This window comes from Microtus pennsylvanicus, chromosome 10 (genome assembly GCF_037038515.1).
Source record: "Microtus pennsylvanicus isolate mMicPen1 chromosome 10, mMicPen1.hap1, whole genome shotgun sequence".
Taxonomy (NCBI): Eukaryota; Metazoa; Chordata; class Mammalia; order Rodentia; family Cricetidae; genus Microtus; species Microtus pennsylvanicus.
This window is the reverse complement of record NC_134588.1, coordinates 18,077,717-18,089,124: the sequence shown is the minus strand read 5'-3', so window position 1 is coordinate 18,089,124 and position 11,408 is coordinate 18,077,717.

The following is an 11,408-nucleotide window of genomic DNA, read 5'->3' as shown; positions in this document are numbered from 1 at the left end:
CTCCTCAGAAAGGGTAAGGTTTCCCATGGGTAGTCAAGAAAGTCTGATACTTCACTTCAAGGTATGACCCAGGCCCTCCATCCACTATATCTAGGCTGATCAAAGTATCTCTCCAACAAGAATGTGGTCTAAGATGCTAGTTCAAACAGTGGGGATAAATCTTGGTCACACTGTCAATGGCCACACAGACTGCCCAAGCATCATAATTGGCACCCACATTCAGTGGTTCTAGTTGGTCCTATGCAGTTTTCCATGCTATCAGCATAGAGTCACTAAAAAAAAAAAAAATCAGTAGCCCTCTTGTATAAGTATGACAAAGGGGATAAGAAACAAATCAGAGAAACATCACCATTTACAACAGTCCCAAATAACATAAAATACCTTTGGAAACACTAACCAAAGAAGTGAAAGTCTTGTGTGATAAGAACTTTTAAGTTTTGAAGAAAGAAATTGTGGAAGACAAAAGAAAATCGAAAGATCGCCCATGCTCTTGGATAGGTAAGATCAGCATAGTAAAAATAGCAATCCTACCAAAAGCAATCTTTAGATTCAATGTAGTCCCCATCAAAATCCCAACATAGTTCTTCACTGATCACAAAAGAACAATACTCAACCTCAAATGGAAAAACAAAAATCCAGAATAGCCAAAACAATCCTGTACAATAAAGGAACTTCGGGAGGCATCAACATTCCTGGCATCAAGCTCCATTATAAAGCTACAGTAATGAAAGCAACTTGGGATTTACGTAAAAACAGAGAGGTGGACCAATGGAATTGAATCAAAGACCCTGATATTAATTAATTAATTAATTATTTAATTAATTAATTAATATTAACCTATGAACACCTAAGTTTTGGTAAAGAAGCTAAAATTATACAATGGAAAAGAGAAAGCATCTTCAACAAATAGTGCTGGCATAACTGTGTGTCAATATGTAGAAGAATGCAAATAGAGTCATATCTATCCCCACGCACAAAACTCAATCCCAAATGTAGCATATAATTCTTACCTGACACCTTTCCCTTTTTTCATAGAGTTTCCTGAGCCAGCCAATTTTTTTATCTAGTCATTTTTATTTCTTATAGATCCCTGCTCCCAAATCCTACTTAGTCACTTAATACTGTACATTAATTTTCTATAATAATGATACCAAATTAATGTTTTGTGATCTAGCATTGAATTCCATGATCTGCTCATGGTTTATTATACATAAACGCTTAAGCAACAAACCTCTGATTAGTGGTCTGGAGAGATGATTTGCTGCCAACCTGAGGACACAAGTTTGATTCTAGACTTTTTTGAAAAAGGAGAGAAGCAACTTCTGAAATTGCCCTCTGACCTCCACACACACACTGAGGCAAGTGAATTTTCACTCACATGTACATGCACACAAAAATATAATTAAAACTCTAGAAACAATCTCTGTACAAAGAAGTTGCTGTCCACTGAAAATGACTGTATGTTCAAATATATGTACTCAAACATAACAACATACACAAAGTGCAATGTGAAATCCGGGTAATTTTATTAGCATTCTGTGTGGGAGTAGGTATAAGTAGCACAACATTCTGTCTCTTTTCTTTCTATTAGCTGACATGTCTTTCCCACTGCTATAAAAGTAGACACAGACTAAACCGCTGGTCTGAGGAGAGCTAACTTATTTGCTCTAGATTCACACCTCTCCCTTAGATAGACTGACTAATCAATTTCAATTGTATTTCCAAGATCCCCTCTCTAATTATCCCTGTCCTGTTCACCTTCCAAAGAATTCTGGACTTTCCTTCTGTCTAACCACATGCTTTGACCTGTGATATATTCATTTCCCTCTTTGGGACTCCAAGGAGAAAAAAAAATCACAAAAAAATAAACTTTATTAACTTTTTGAAAGTCTGCATTTCTGTTCTCTTTCCCCTTTAATATATCAAATACTACCACCATTTTCCTGCTCTAACCCTTCAGAAGCCTGCAGAGGCAAATTAGTATTGGAAATCCTTCTGTATATTTGTTGCTTTTATTGGTTAATGAATAAAGAAACTACTTTGGCCTGTGATAGGGCAGAATAGAACTAGGCAGGAAAACTAAACTGAATGCTGGGAGAAAGAAGGCAGAGTCAAAGAGAAGCCATGGAGCTTCCAAAGGAGAAAGACACGAGCCACCAGCTGGAACCTTGCTGGTAGGCAACAAGCCTCATAGTAAAATATAAAATAATGGGAATGGGTTAATTCTAGATGTAAGAGTTAGCTAGCAATATACTTAAGTTATTGCTCAAACAGTATTGCAAACAATATAGTTTCGGTGTGATTATTCTGTGGTCTGGGCAGCCAGTTAGGAACAAATGGCTTCCGCCAACAGCAAATGCTATCCATGTGAAGTATCTCACAAAACTCCATGGACACCTTTTATTTCTCTGCCTTTAAACATATTTTTTCTCTTTAAAATATCCTTCTTTGTGGTGTTATGAACTCCTGGAGTTTTATCCCAGCTCTCAGAAGAAGCTTTCTTTTCTCCTTATTCCTCTTATCCCAGAGGTTGGTGATTTGTTTTCATGCTTGTGTAATTTCACTGATCCCAAGTGATCACAACTGTTTCCCTGGTATTGCTCTGGCATAGTCCTATAGGGTTAACTACTTATTTTTCTTATCATGGTTAAAAGACGAATTCTCAACTCATCATGCCTTGTTCTTCCATCCAAAACATATCTACTTATGATTACTATATTAGTTAGTATTACAAGGAACCTTTAATTAGGTAAGCAAAAAATCTCTTTAATCCATCTTGTGTCTTCATTTAATTTCCATTCCCTAAAGCTAACCAGTATCCTCAATTAATTTTAAATTATGCCACCCGAATGTCTTTCTGTTGCATTATATGAGTTGGCAGTAAAATCAATTGCCCTGTAAACCTGTTGACCCAATGCTGATCCCTGAAATCCGTGGTTGCAGGAAAGAACTGACTCTTGGAAATTGACTTCTGATCTTCACATGTTTGCTGTGCCAAGCATGTGCGCATGTGTACATACTCATACACTGAAATACTACATAAAATTTTGAAAGGATATTTTACTCTAATTATTCCAATAAATATCATAGGATCCTAATTTCTATATTATCAACGCACAGTCCCCAATAACATGAAATATGTATCCTAAGCTTAAATTAGAACTCTATTTGAAATATCAATGTATAATAAGAACTTTAAAGGTTTATTTAGATTGTATTTGATTTTAGAGAGTTCTTTATGAGCTTCAAAACTCTGTTAAGTTGTTGGAATTGGAACAGTCAAGCATATACATACTAATTGAGTTATCAGAAAGCTACCACTACTGAGTAGGCAAGATAGTTCAGCAGGTAAATTTGCCTGCTGTCAAACAAGATGTCCTGAATCATGTTTAATCCTAGAAATGATATGATACAAAAAGAAAATATACTCACATAAAGTTTTATCTGACCTACACATATGCCCCCCATACTGAATAAAATATAATTATATGCTGTTGAACTTAACTCAACCAATAGAAACAGTTTCCCTGTGTGATTTTTGCCAAATCTCTATATTTATGGAACACACATTTCGATGCTCAAATGTTTTAAATGACAATAAATTTATTATAAGAAGGAAAGTTTACCTAATTTAAAAATTCTTCCTAATATTTATGAATTTATCTCATTGCAATTTGTAAATCCACTGAAATTTGACATTTTTATGACTGCTTTTGAAGTTGCTGAAATTTTTGAAATCTTGGTTATACTCTTATTAGCCTCTTCCAAGAAAGATGAAGCCTTTTTTCCAGGGCATTATTCTTCTCATGGTTAGAGTTGTAGCTAACCAGAGCATACTGCTCAGTAAGTGATATTTGAATGAATGTCTGACTCCCGTGTCTTTTTTTTTTCTACTGAAAAAATACTCTTTTAAAAATGTCTAATTCTTCCTGAATTATGTTTTACCCATTGTTCCTACTGCCTTTTATTTATGATCAGTCTTCTTAGTTAACCCTTGCTTGTGATTTAATATTTATTTGTTGATATACACCAAAATGTTTCCTTGAGATAAACTGCAACCTTTCTGCATTATGTTCTAATAAATGTCTCCACACAAACGTCATTGTTTATGGGTCATAAATTTGAAGGCTGTGCTTTGTTGTGCACTGCTTTAGATTATTTGGGGTTACTTGTTCTGATGATGAAATGCACTGCCTAAGAACTTGGTGTTAGGGCTGCTTGATGGCTCTGTGTATAAAAGTGCTTGTTTTGTGATTTGCAAGAGCATGGAGATTTGAGTTTGTAACCTTTTGACCCATATGAAAAGCTAGATTTTACTTCACACATATTATCCCACCACTCCAATGGGGAAATGGGAGGTGGAAGGAAAAAATTCTGGAAGCCTGTGTGCATCTTGCATGGAGCATAAGGGAGAGTGGTCATGAAGGGAAACGCTGTCCCTGAACAAGATGGAAGGTGAGAACCAAATCCAGACTATTGTCCTCTGACATGCACACAAACAAACACATATACATACACATGCATTAGAGTACACTAAATTGCAGGGTCACACTACAAAACATCACACATGCATACTTCAGACTACATCATGTGCACACACTACACGTAGTACAATTAATTTTAGCAGTAAAAGTCCATTATTAATTTTTTTCATGCCATGTTGGTGAATCTGCATTTTCTGAGTTTAATTATAAAGACTAATTTACATAACAGTGAGTTGTGTAAAGGAGATCTTGACATAGTTAAATTTTTAATGGCCAGAATTGTCAAGCTAGTTCTTTAAATAGAGAGTTCAAATATATTTGACTTCAATTAATTTTCTCTATCCAAATAATTGCTTCAGACCTATAAGCAGTAGAGTTCTGTGCTAGATATCTCGAGATCTGGCTGCAGTCGCCTCAAGTTTTTCTTATGAAAAAATTTTAAGAATCACATTTTATAATTTTATTGGCATATAGGGGACTATAATTAGCCACAATTACCATGCTGCTTTTCTGATTTTATTATTTTTATTATTTGTGACCTTTCATGTTAGTGTAGTATATATGTGTATGGTATACGTGCATGTGTCCGTGAAGATGAATATCTTTCTATGTGTACAGGCAGAGACCAGAATAGAATGTCAGGTGTTTTGCTCCATCACTTTCTACAGTACTCTTCTGAGAGAGTGTGTCTGATTAGACCTGGAACTAGGCTGTCAGCGAGACCCACCCCAAATGCACAGTCTTATGGACTGGGACACTGAACAGAACACAAAGGAGAATGAAAACTGAGCACCAGAATTCACCTCTCTCTTTTGCCTGACTGCTGACGCAGTGTGGCATGCTCCTACTGCCATGTCTTCCTGATCAGGATGGACTGTATCCTCAACTGTGACCCAAAATACACCTTCCTTTCCTAAGCTTGTCCGTTTCCATGCTATTTGTTTTAAATCAGAGAAAGGAGAGAAGTAATTAATACAGCCCAAAATGTAAAATACATTTTAAAAATTATAAAATATATTCATCTTTCCCTATCTCACTTTCTTACATAATTTGCAGGAAAAATAATTATCAATTCACTATATTACCAATAATTTAAATCACAGCTTTTATAGAGATAACATAAAGCTTGATCCAAGTTTTGATTGGAGTTATGAATGCATCTTTAAGTACATGTTTATTTTAATACTATGAAAGTGCAAGAAAGTGTAGTTTAGAACAAAAATCATTTTCCAGCAAGATTTGCATAGCTCTAGTTGCAGATGTACTGTTAAACTCCACGGTGAAAATCAGCAACTAATTCATTCACAACTGCTTTGAGATAAAAATGAGATGAATTTGAACAGAGGTCTGTCTGTTCAGCCTCTAGTGATAGTTCTTTGGTTTAGATCATCATATTTTAATGATTCTCTGGAATATACAAGAAATCAGACAACATTGAAAGCTCAGGTCTTATTGCTACTTATAACTGAGTTATCTCATTGTCCTTTTCGTGAGAAGAATGTGGGTTTACTGGATATCCAAGCGTTAATAGAAATTTCTTAATTAGAATCTTCTATGAGATTGGAGAACCCGTGTGAAAAGAGGATGGGGGTTCCATTTATACAATGTCAGCTTTCCTGGTAGGCCTCCTAGGGCTGGACTTCAGGCAGTCATCTTACAGAAACCTCCCCAACTACTATTCCATTCTGCAGCTACTTTCTGGACATGACAGAGCTGTGTAATGCAGGAAGTTACACATCAATGATTACCTGCCCAATATGTACACTAGACTAGGACCTTCGACCTTTCATTGTAGGTAGAGGAGAATTTATAAGACTTGCCTCTCCCTAAAGAGTTACAAAGAGTTAATAGTGGTTGTGGAAGGAGGAGTCATATTCTTCAATAGCCTCTGGTAAATTTTCCTTACTTAATGTGAGGTTCCTCTCTGTGTGCTGTGAATATGCTTTATTATCCTTGGTTAATAAAGGAACAATTTAGGGCCAATGGCTTAGCAGAGTAAAGCTAGACAATAAATCCAGAGATATACAAAGAGTAGGCAAAGTCAAGGAGATGCCATGTAGCTGCAGGAGGAGACCGATGCCAGAATGTTTCTGGTAAGCCATAGCCTCATGATAATACACAAATCAATGGAAATGGGTTAATTTAAGAAACAAGAGTTAACCAGGAAGATCCTTGAGCTATTGGCAAAAGAGTGTTGTAATTAGTATTGTTTTGTGTGATTATTCAGGTCTGAGTGGTCAGGAACGTAAGAGCAGCCTTATTTACACTCACTGATCTAATGCAGTAGACTGAAAACAACCAGATAGTCTAAAAGACATGAAAGTAACAGAGCATTTGGTAGGATAAAGGGTTGAGGGTGATGTTGGAGATAAGAGAGGGTAATGGGAGAGGATATGGTCAAACTTGTGTGTGTACATGATGATGCATGCTTGCACGTATGTGGGCTCACATGTGTGGACATATGATAATATGTGTACACATGATTGTGGAGACCCAAAGCCATTCTAGACCTTTTCCTCTCTTACTAATTGAGGCAAGGTCTCTTAGTAAATCTCTGAGCTCACTGGTATGGTGATTCTTGATTGACCCATTGCTCCATGGGTGCCTGTTTCTGCCTCCCTGAGCTAGAAGTACAAGCAGGACACTAAATCCACCTGCCACTTTATGTGAGTTCTGGAATTCTGAATGTCAATCTTCATACTTACAGGGTAAGTGCTGTAATGTCTGATCCATTCCCCCCATCCCATGGCATCCTTTCTGAAAAGCCCGTTTTGATATCGATCGGGAATGCTGTCTGTATTGATGAGCTGCAGAATATTACAGGATGGTACAACTTTCAGATAACCAGAAGATCATGTTTTCTCTGGAAGGTTAAATTTTATCCCTTATTTAATATTCCACTTGAGCATTAGGATTTTCTTTTGCTCTCTTGTTGGAAACATAGAAATAGCAAATTTCTTAAACCTGGCAACCACACAACAGAAAAAGCACAGAGATTGCTCTGCTAGAAATCACTCCAAGATTTAAAAAAAAAAATTTCAGAATAATGTTGATCAACTGATGTCATCAGCGATGACTCAGGACTTAGGACAGAGTAGTGGTATAATAGAAAGTGACATAGTGGTTCTATAATCTCAGAATTGCTTGCTAATAGCACGAGAAAAAGTTAATATACAGCAACTTATCACCTTTCAGTATAGTTAAAACAGGAATAATCTAAGGCCTCTTACCTGCAAGATGATCAAATGTTAAAGTATTGAACTGTCATCTTTTACTTATTTCTTTATGGTTTAAAGCAAGATTTGGGTTTAACTAAGATATTTTAGTGTAAGATGAAGCATGAGTGTTAAGAGAAAGGCGCTCAAAGAATCAACAATCTGTTGAGGGAATGGGTGTGGTCTCCTCAGAGAAGTCATGGAAAGTAAAGTATACCTAGATTTAGATGTCAACCTTTCAAAGAGTCAATCTGATTATTTTTAAATTATCACAAATTCATAAAAACATGAAATTTATTCATATTCGTTCTAAGACATATAATCAGTCAATGTATTTTATAATGTTTAAATCAGATTAACAATATCTCCTCACCATTTATTTGAAGTGAGAAATTTCAGACTTTGGAAGTAAAGAAATGTCTGAATTTTAGGAGAGTGACTTTCTCTTTCAGAGGACTAGACTTGAACACCCAGCACCCTTCTCAGAGGAGCTCACAATAACCTTTAAATCTGGCTTCAGAAAATCTGACATTCTTCATACTCCATGAGGATACACACACGCGCACACACACACACACACACACACACACATGCACATACACAAACACACATGTACACACACATACATGCACACACATGTGCATGCACACATACAAATAAATATAAAATCTTTTTTGAATGGCAAAGTCTAGATTTTTGAAATATGCAATGCATTGTTATTGTTGATCTGAGATAGATCAGCACAGCATAGCTTCTTATGCTTCCAGACATGTGATGTATCAGGTGACTACCAACCCTCTCTCAATTTCCAAAGACAAAGACTTGATTAGATCTGCAGACACACACTACCAGGCTACTCATTTTTCTGTGTCTTTACCTAAAATATGACCTTCCATTCCATCCATGTTTTAGCAAATACCATGATTGGCTAAAGTTATTCCTTGTTTTGTTTTTTATTATTCTGAGTACAACATGTCTAGTTTTATATCAAATGAGTAAGCTCTCTTTACTAGCTGCCAGAAAGTATACCTGCAGTTTTACTCCAGATTTGCTTTGAGAAAGTGTTTCTATAATATTTGAGCATGTCACTTCTTTTTCACACAGAGGAACATACTTAGATTCCTCCTAAAACCAAAAACTTCACACCAGTAAATGCTTGAAATGACAATAAGTCAGACACATAGCAGGATTCCAAGTGGTCTTTGAACAGTTTAATAGACAGTTTAAAATGTTTTCAATGTCCTGATAATAAATTGAGGTTTTCCAGCTAAGATATAAAATGAATTAAAAGGTAACAAAATCTAAATCTATAAGATTTGTAAAGCAATTTTTCAAATAATTCTATCAAAACTAATGAGAGTGTTTCACATTTTTCTCACTCACTGACCATACCAACAGTGCAATTAAAAATTAAGTCAAGCAAAATTGCTCAGCTTACATTTATCCTGATGCCAAGAAATGTAGAGCTTCAGGGCCAACCACTACTACCAGATATATAGGCTTTCAGAAAACTGAGTTAGGCCAGTCACCAGTTTTAGCTAAGATATATTTGCAGCACTAGGAAGTGATCATTCATCTACAATAATATGAAGTAATCTTTTTGAAAGATAAAGTTGAATAGGGTACTCCTGACACAAACACCAGAGGGACAACAGATGTGTCAGTTTAAGGTGTCAAACATTTCATTTTAGCTACTTTGGGTGCATGCTCTTAAACATGAAATTTTGTTATCTTTCCCTGAGCAGGGAGCTCCTGTCATGTCAACAACTGCATAATGATAAAGGAGACTTAGTGAAATGTTTTTATTTATAATAAATGTTGCAGTACTTGCTTAGAATGTCCACAGACTTGTGGAACTTGGAGTTATCCATGCATGCAATAGCTGTAGTTATTTTCTAAGGATTTATTTTATTTACTTATATGTGTATGTCTCTGTGTATACAGGTATGTGTATGTGTGTGTGTGTGTGTGTGTGTGCGCGCATGCGCGCGTGCGCACGTGGGCATGCGTGTGCTTGTGCTCATGCAGAGGAAAGAATAAGCATCAGATCCCCTAGAAACTGGACTTACATATTATTGAAAGCCACTCGATATAGATACATTGGACTGAGCACCAATTTCTGGGAAAGGACCAAGTGTCTTTAACAGCTGATCTGTCTCTCCAGCTTCCAACATTATTATCCATAGATTCATAAATGTCAGAAATCAAATGGATGGATGATGAGACACACCCTTTTGTGTGCTGGTTGCCGCTTCTGTTCATGGTACAGCCTACTTCTACTGAGTGTTACATGTGAAGATATGACTCCTTCATTTTACTTTGTGTGATGTAAGGATAAATCACAAAATCTGAACTGTTTCTCTGTGCATACAGGGGAGAATGTGGGGGAAGAGTGTAGAGGCAGAGACCAAATAGTGCCAGTGAGGGAGGAGGGTAGGGAGGCAGACAGGTATTGGCTCTGCCCTTGTCGTCAGCACTGGAGGTTCCCTGATGCTTCTCATAGCTATGGACTTCTCTGTTTCTCCACTTTATATCTTTCACCAATGATGTATAATAACTCCACTGTTTGGGGGTATTGCTCTATGAGATTTTATTTATATTTCGATGCCTGTGTGTCTTCACACATGTGTGCCGGTATCTGTGGAGATGTAGTTACAGATGGTTGTGAGCTTCCTGACATAGGTGCTGGGAGCCTAACTCAGGTCTTCTGGAAGAGCACAAAGCACTCTTAACCACTCAGAATCATCTCTCCAGTTTTGATACTGTTTTATCTATGTCACTCTTGTATTCTTCAACTTCATTGATGTTTAATCATACTTATTTAATCATATTTTATTCTAATCAAATTTGGTTTGGTTTGGGAATTTCTTCATCTATAGTAATAACATAGTGCTATCTTTTTTTTCTAATTTCGGTACCCCTCATTTCTTTGGTCTGATTGCTCTGGTAAGGGCTTAAAGGATTCCATTAAGTAAGTCCTCTTATTCTAACTCCTGTAGAGAAAGTTTTAATCTTTTCCCCATTTGGTAGCTTATCTTAAGTGTTCTTTACATTTTTAAATCATTTATATGTGTATGTTTATGTGTCTGTTTTTGATGTGTCAGAGTGCAGATTCTTGCAAGATAAAGATAAGGGCAATTCTTCATCAGAGAAGTTTTTCCTATAGCAGATGGGAATAAAGACAGAGACCCACAGCCAGTCATTATGCAGAGAGTGAGAGTCATGGAAACACACAGCACTAAATGTGGTGTCTCTATTAAGTTCCTCCCCTCGGGGCAGAGATCAGGGAACCCTAGAGAAGAAAAGGCCAAAAAAGTGTAAGATCCGAAGGAGATGGAGGACACCAAGGAAACAAGGCCTTCTAAAAACAAAATGACTAAAAGCACATATAAACTATATAAACTCACATAGACTGAGGCAGAATGCTCAGGGCCTCCATGGGTTGGTACCAGATGGAGTCCTAGAGCTGAGAGAAGCCCCCATCCCTAATCCAGAATCATCTCTGATGGTTGACCATTTGCAACTGGAAATTTAGTACCTTCCAAAGGAGTCTCATTTGGTAAACAAATTACTCTTAAGGGTAGGTGGTAGGACTGGAGAGATGGCTCAGAGGTTAAGAGAATTGCCTACTCTTCCAAAGGTCCTGAGTTCAATTCCCAGCAACCACATGGTGGCTCACAACCATCTGTAATGGGGTCTGGTGCCCTCT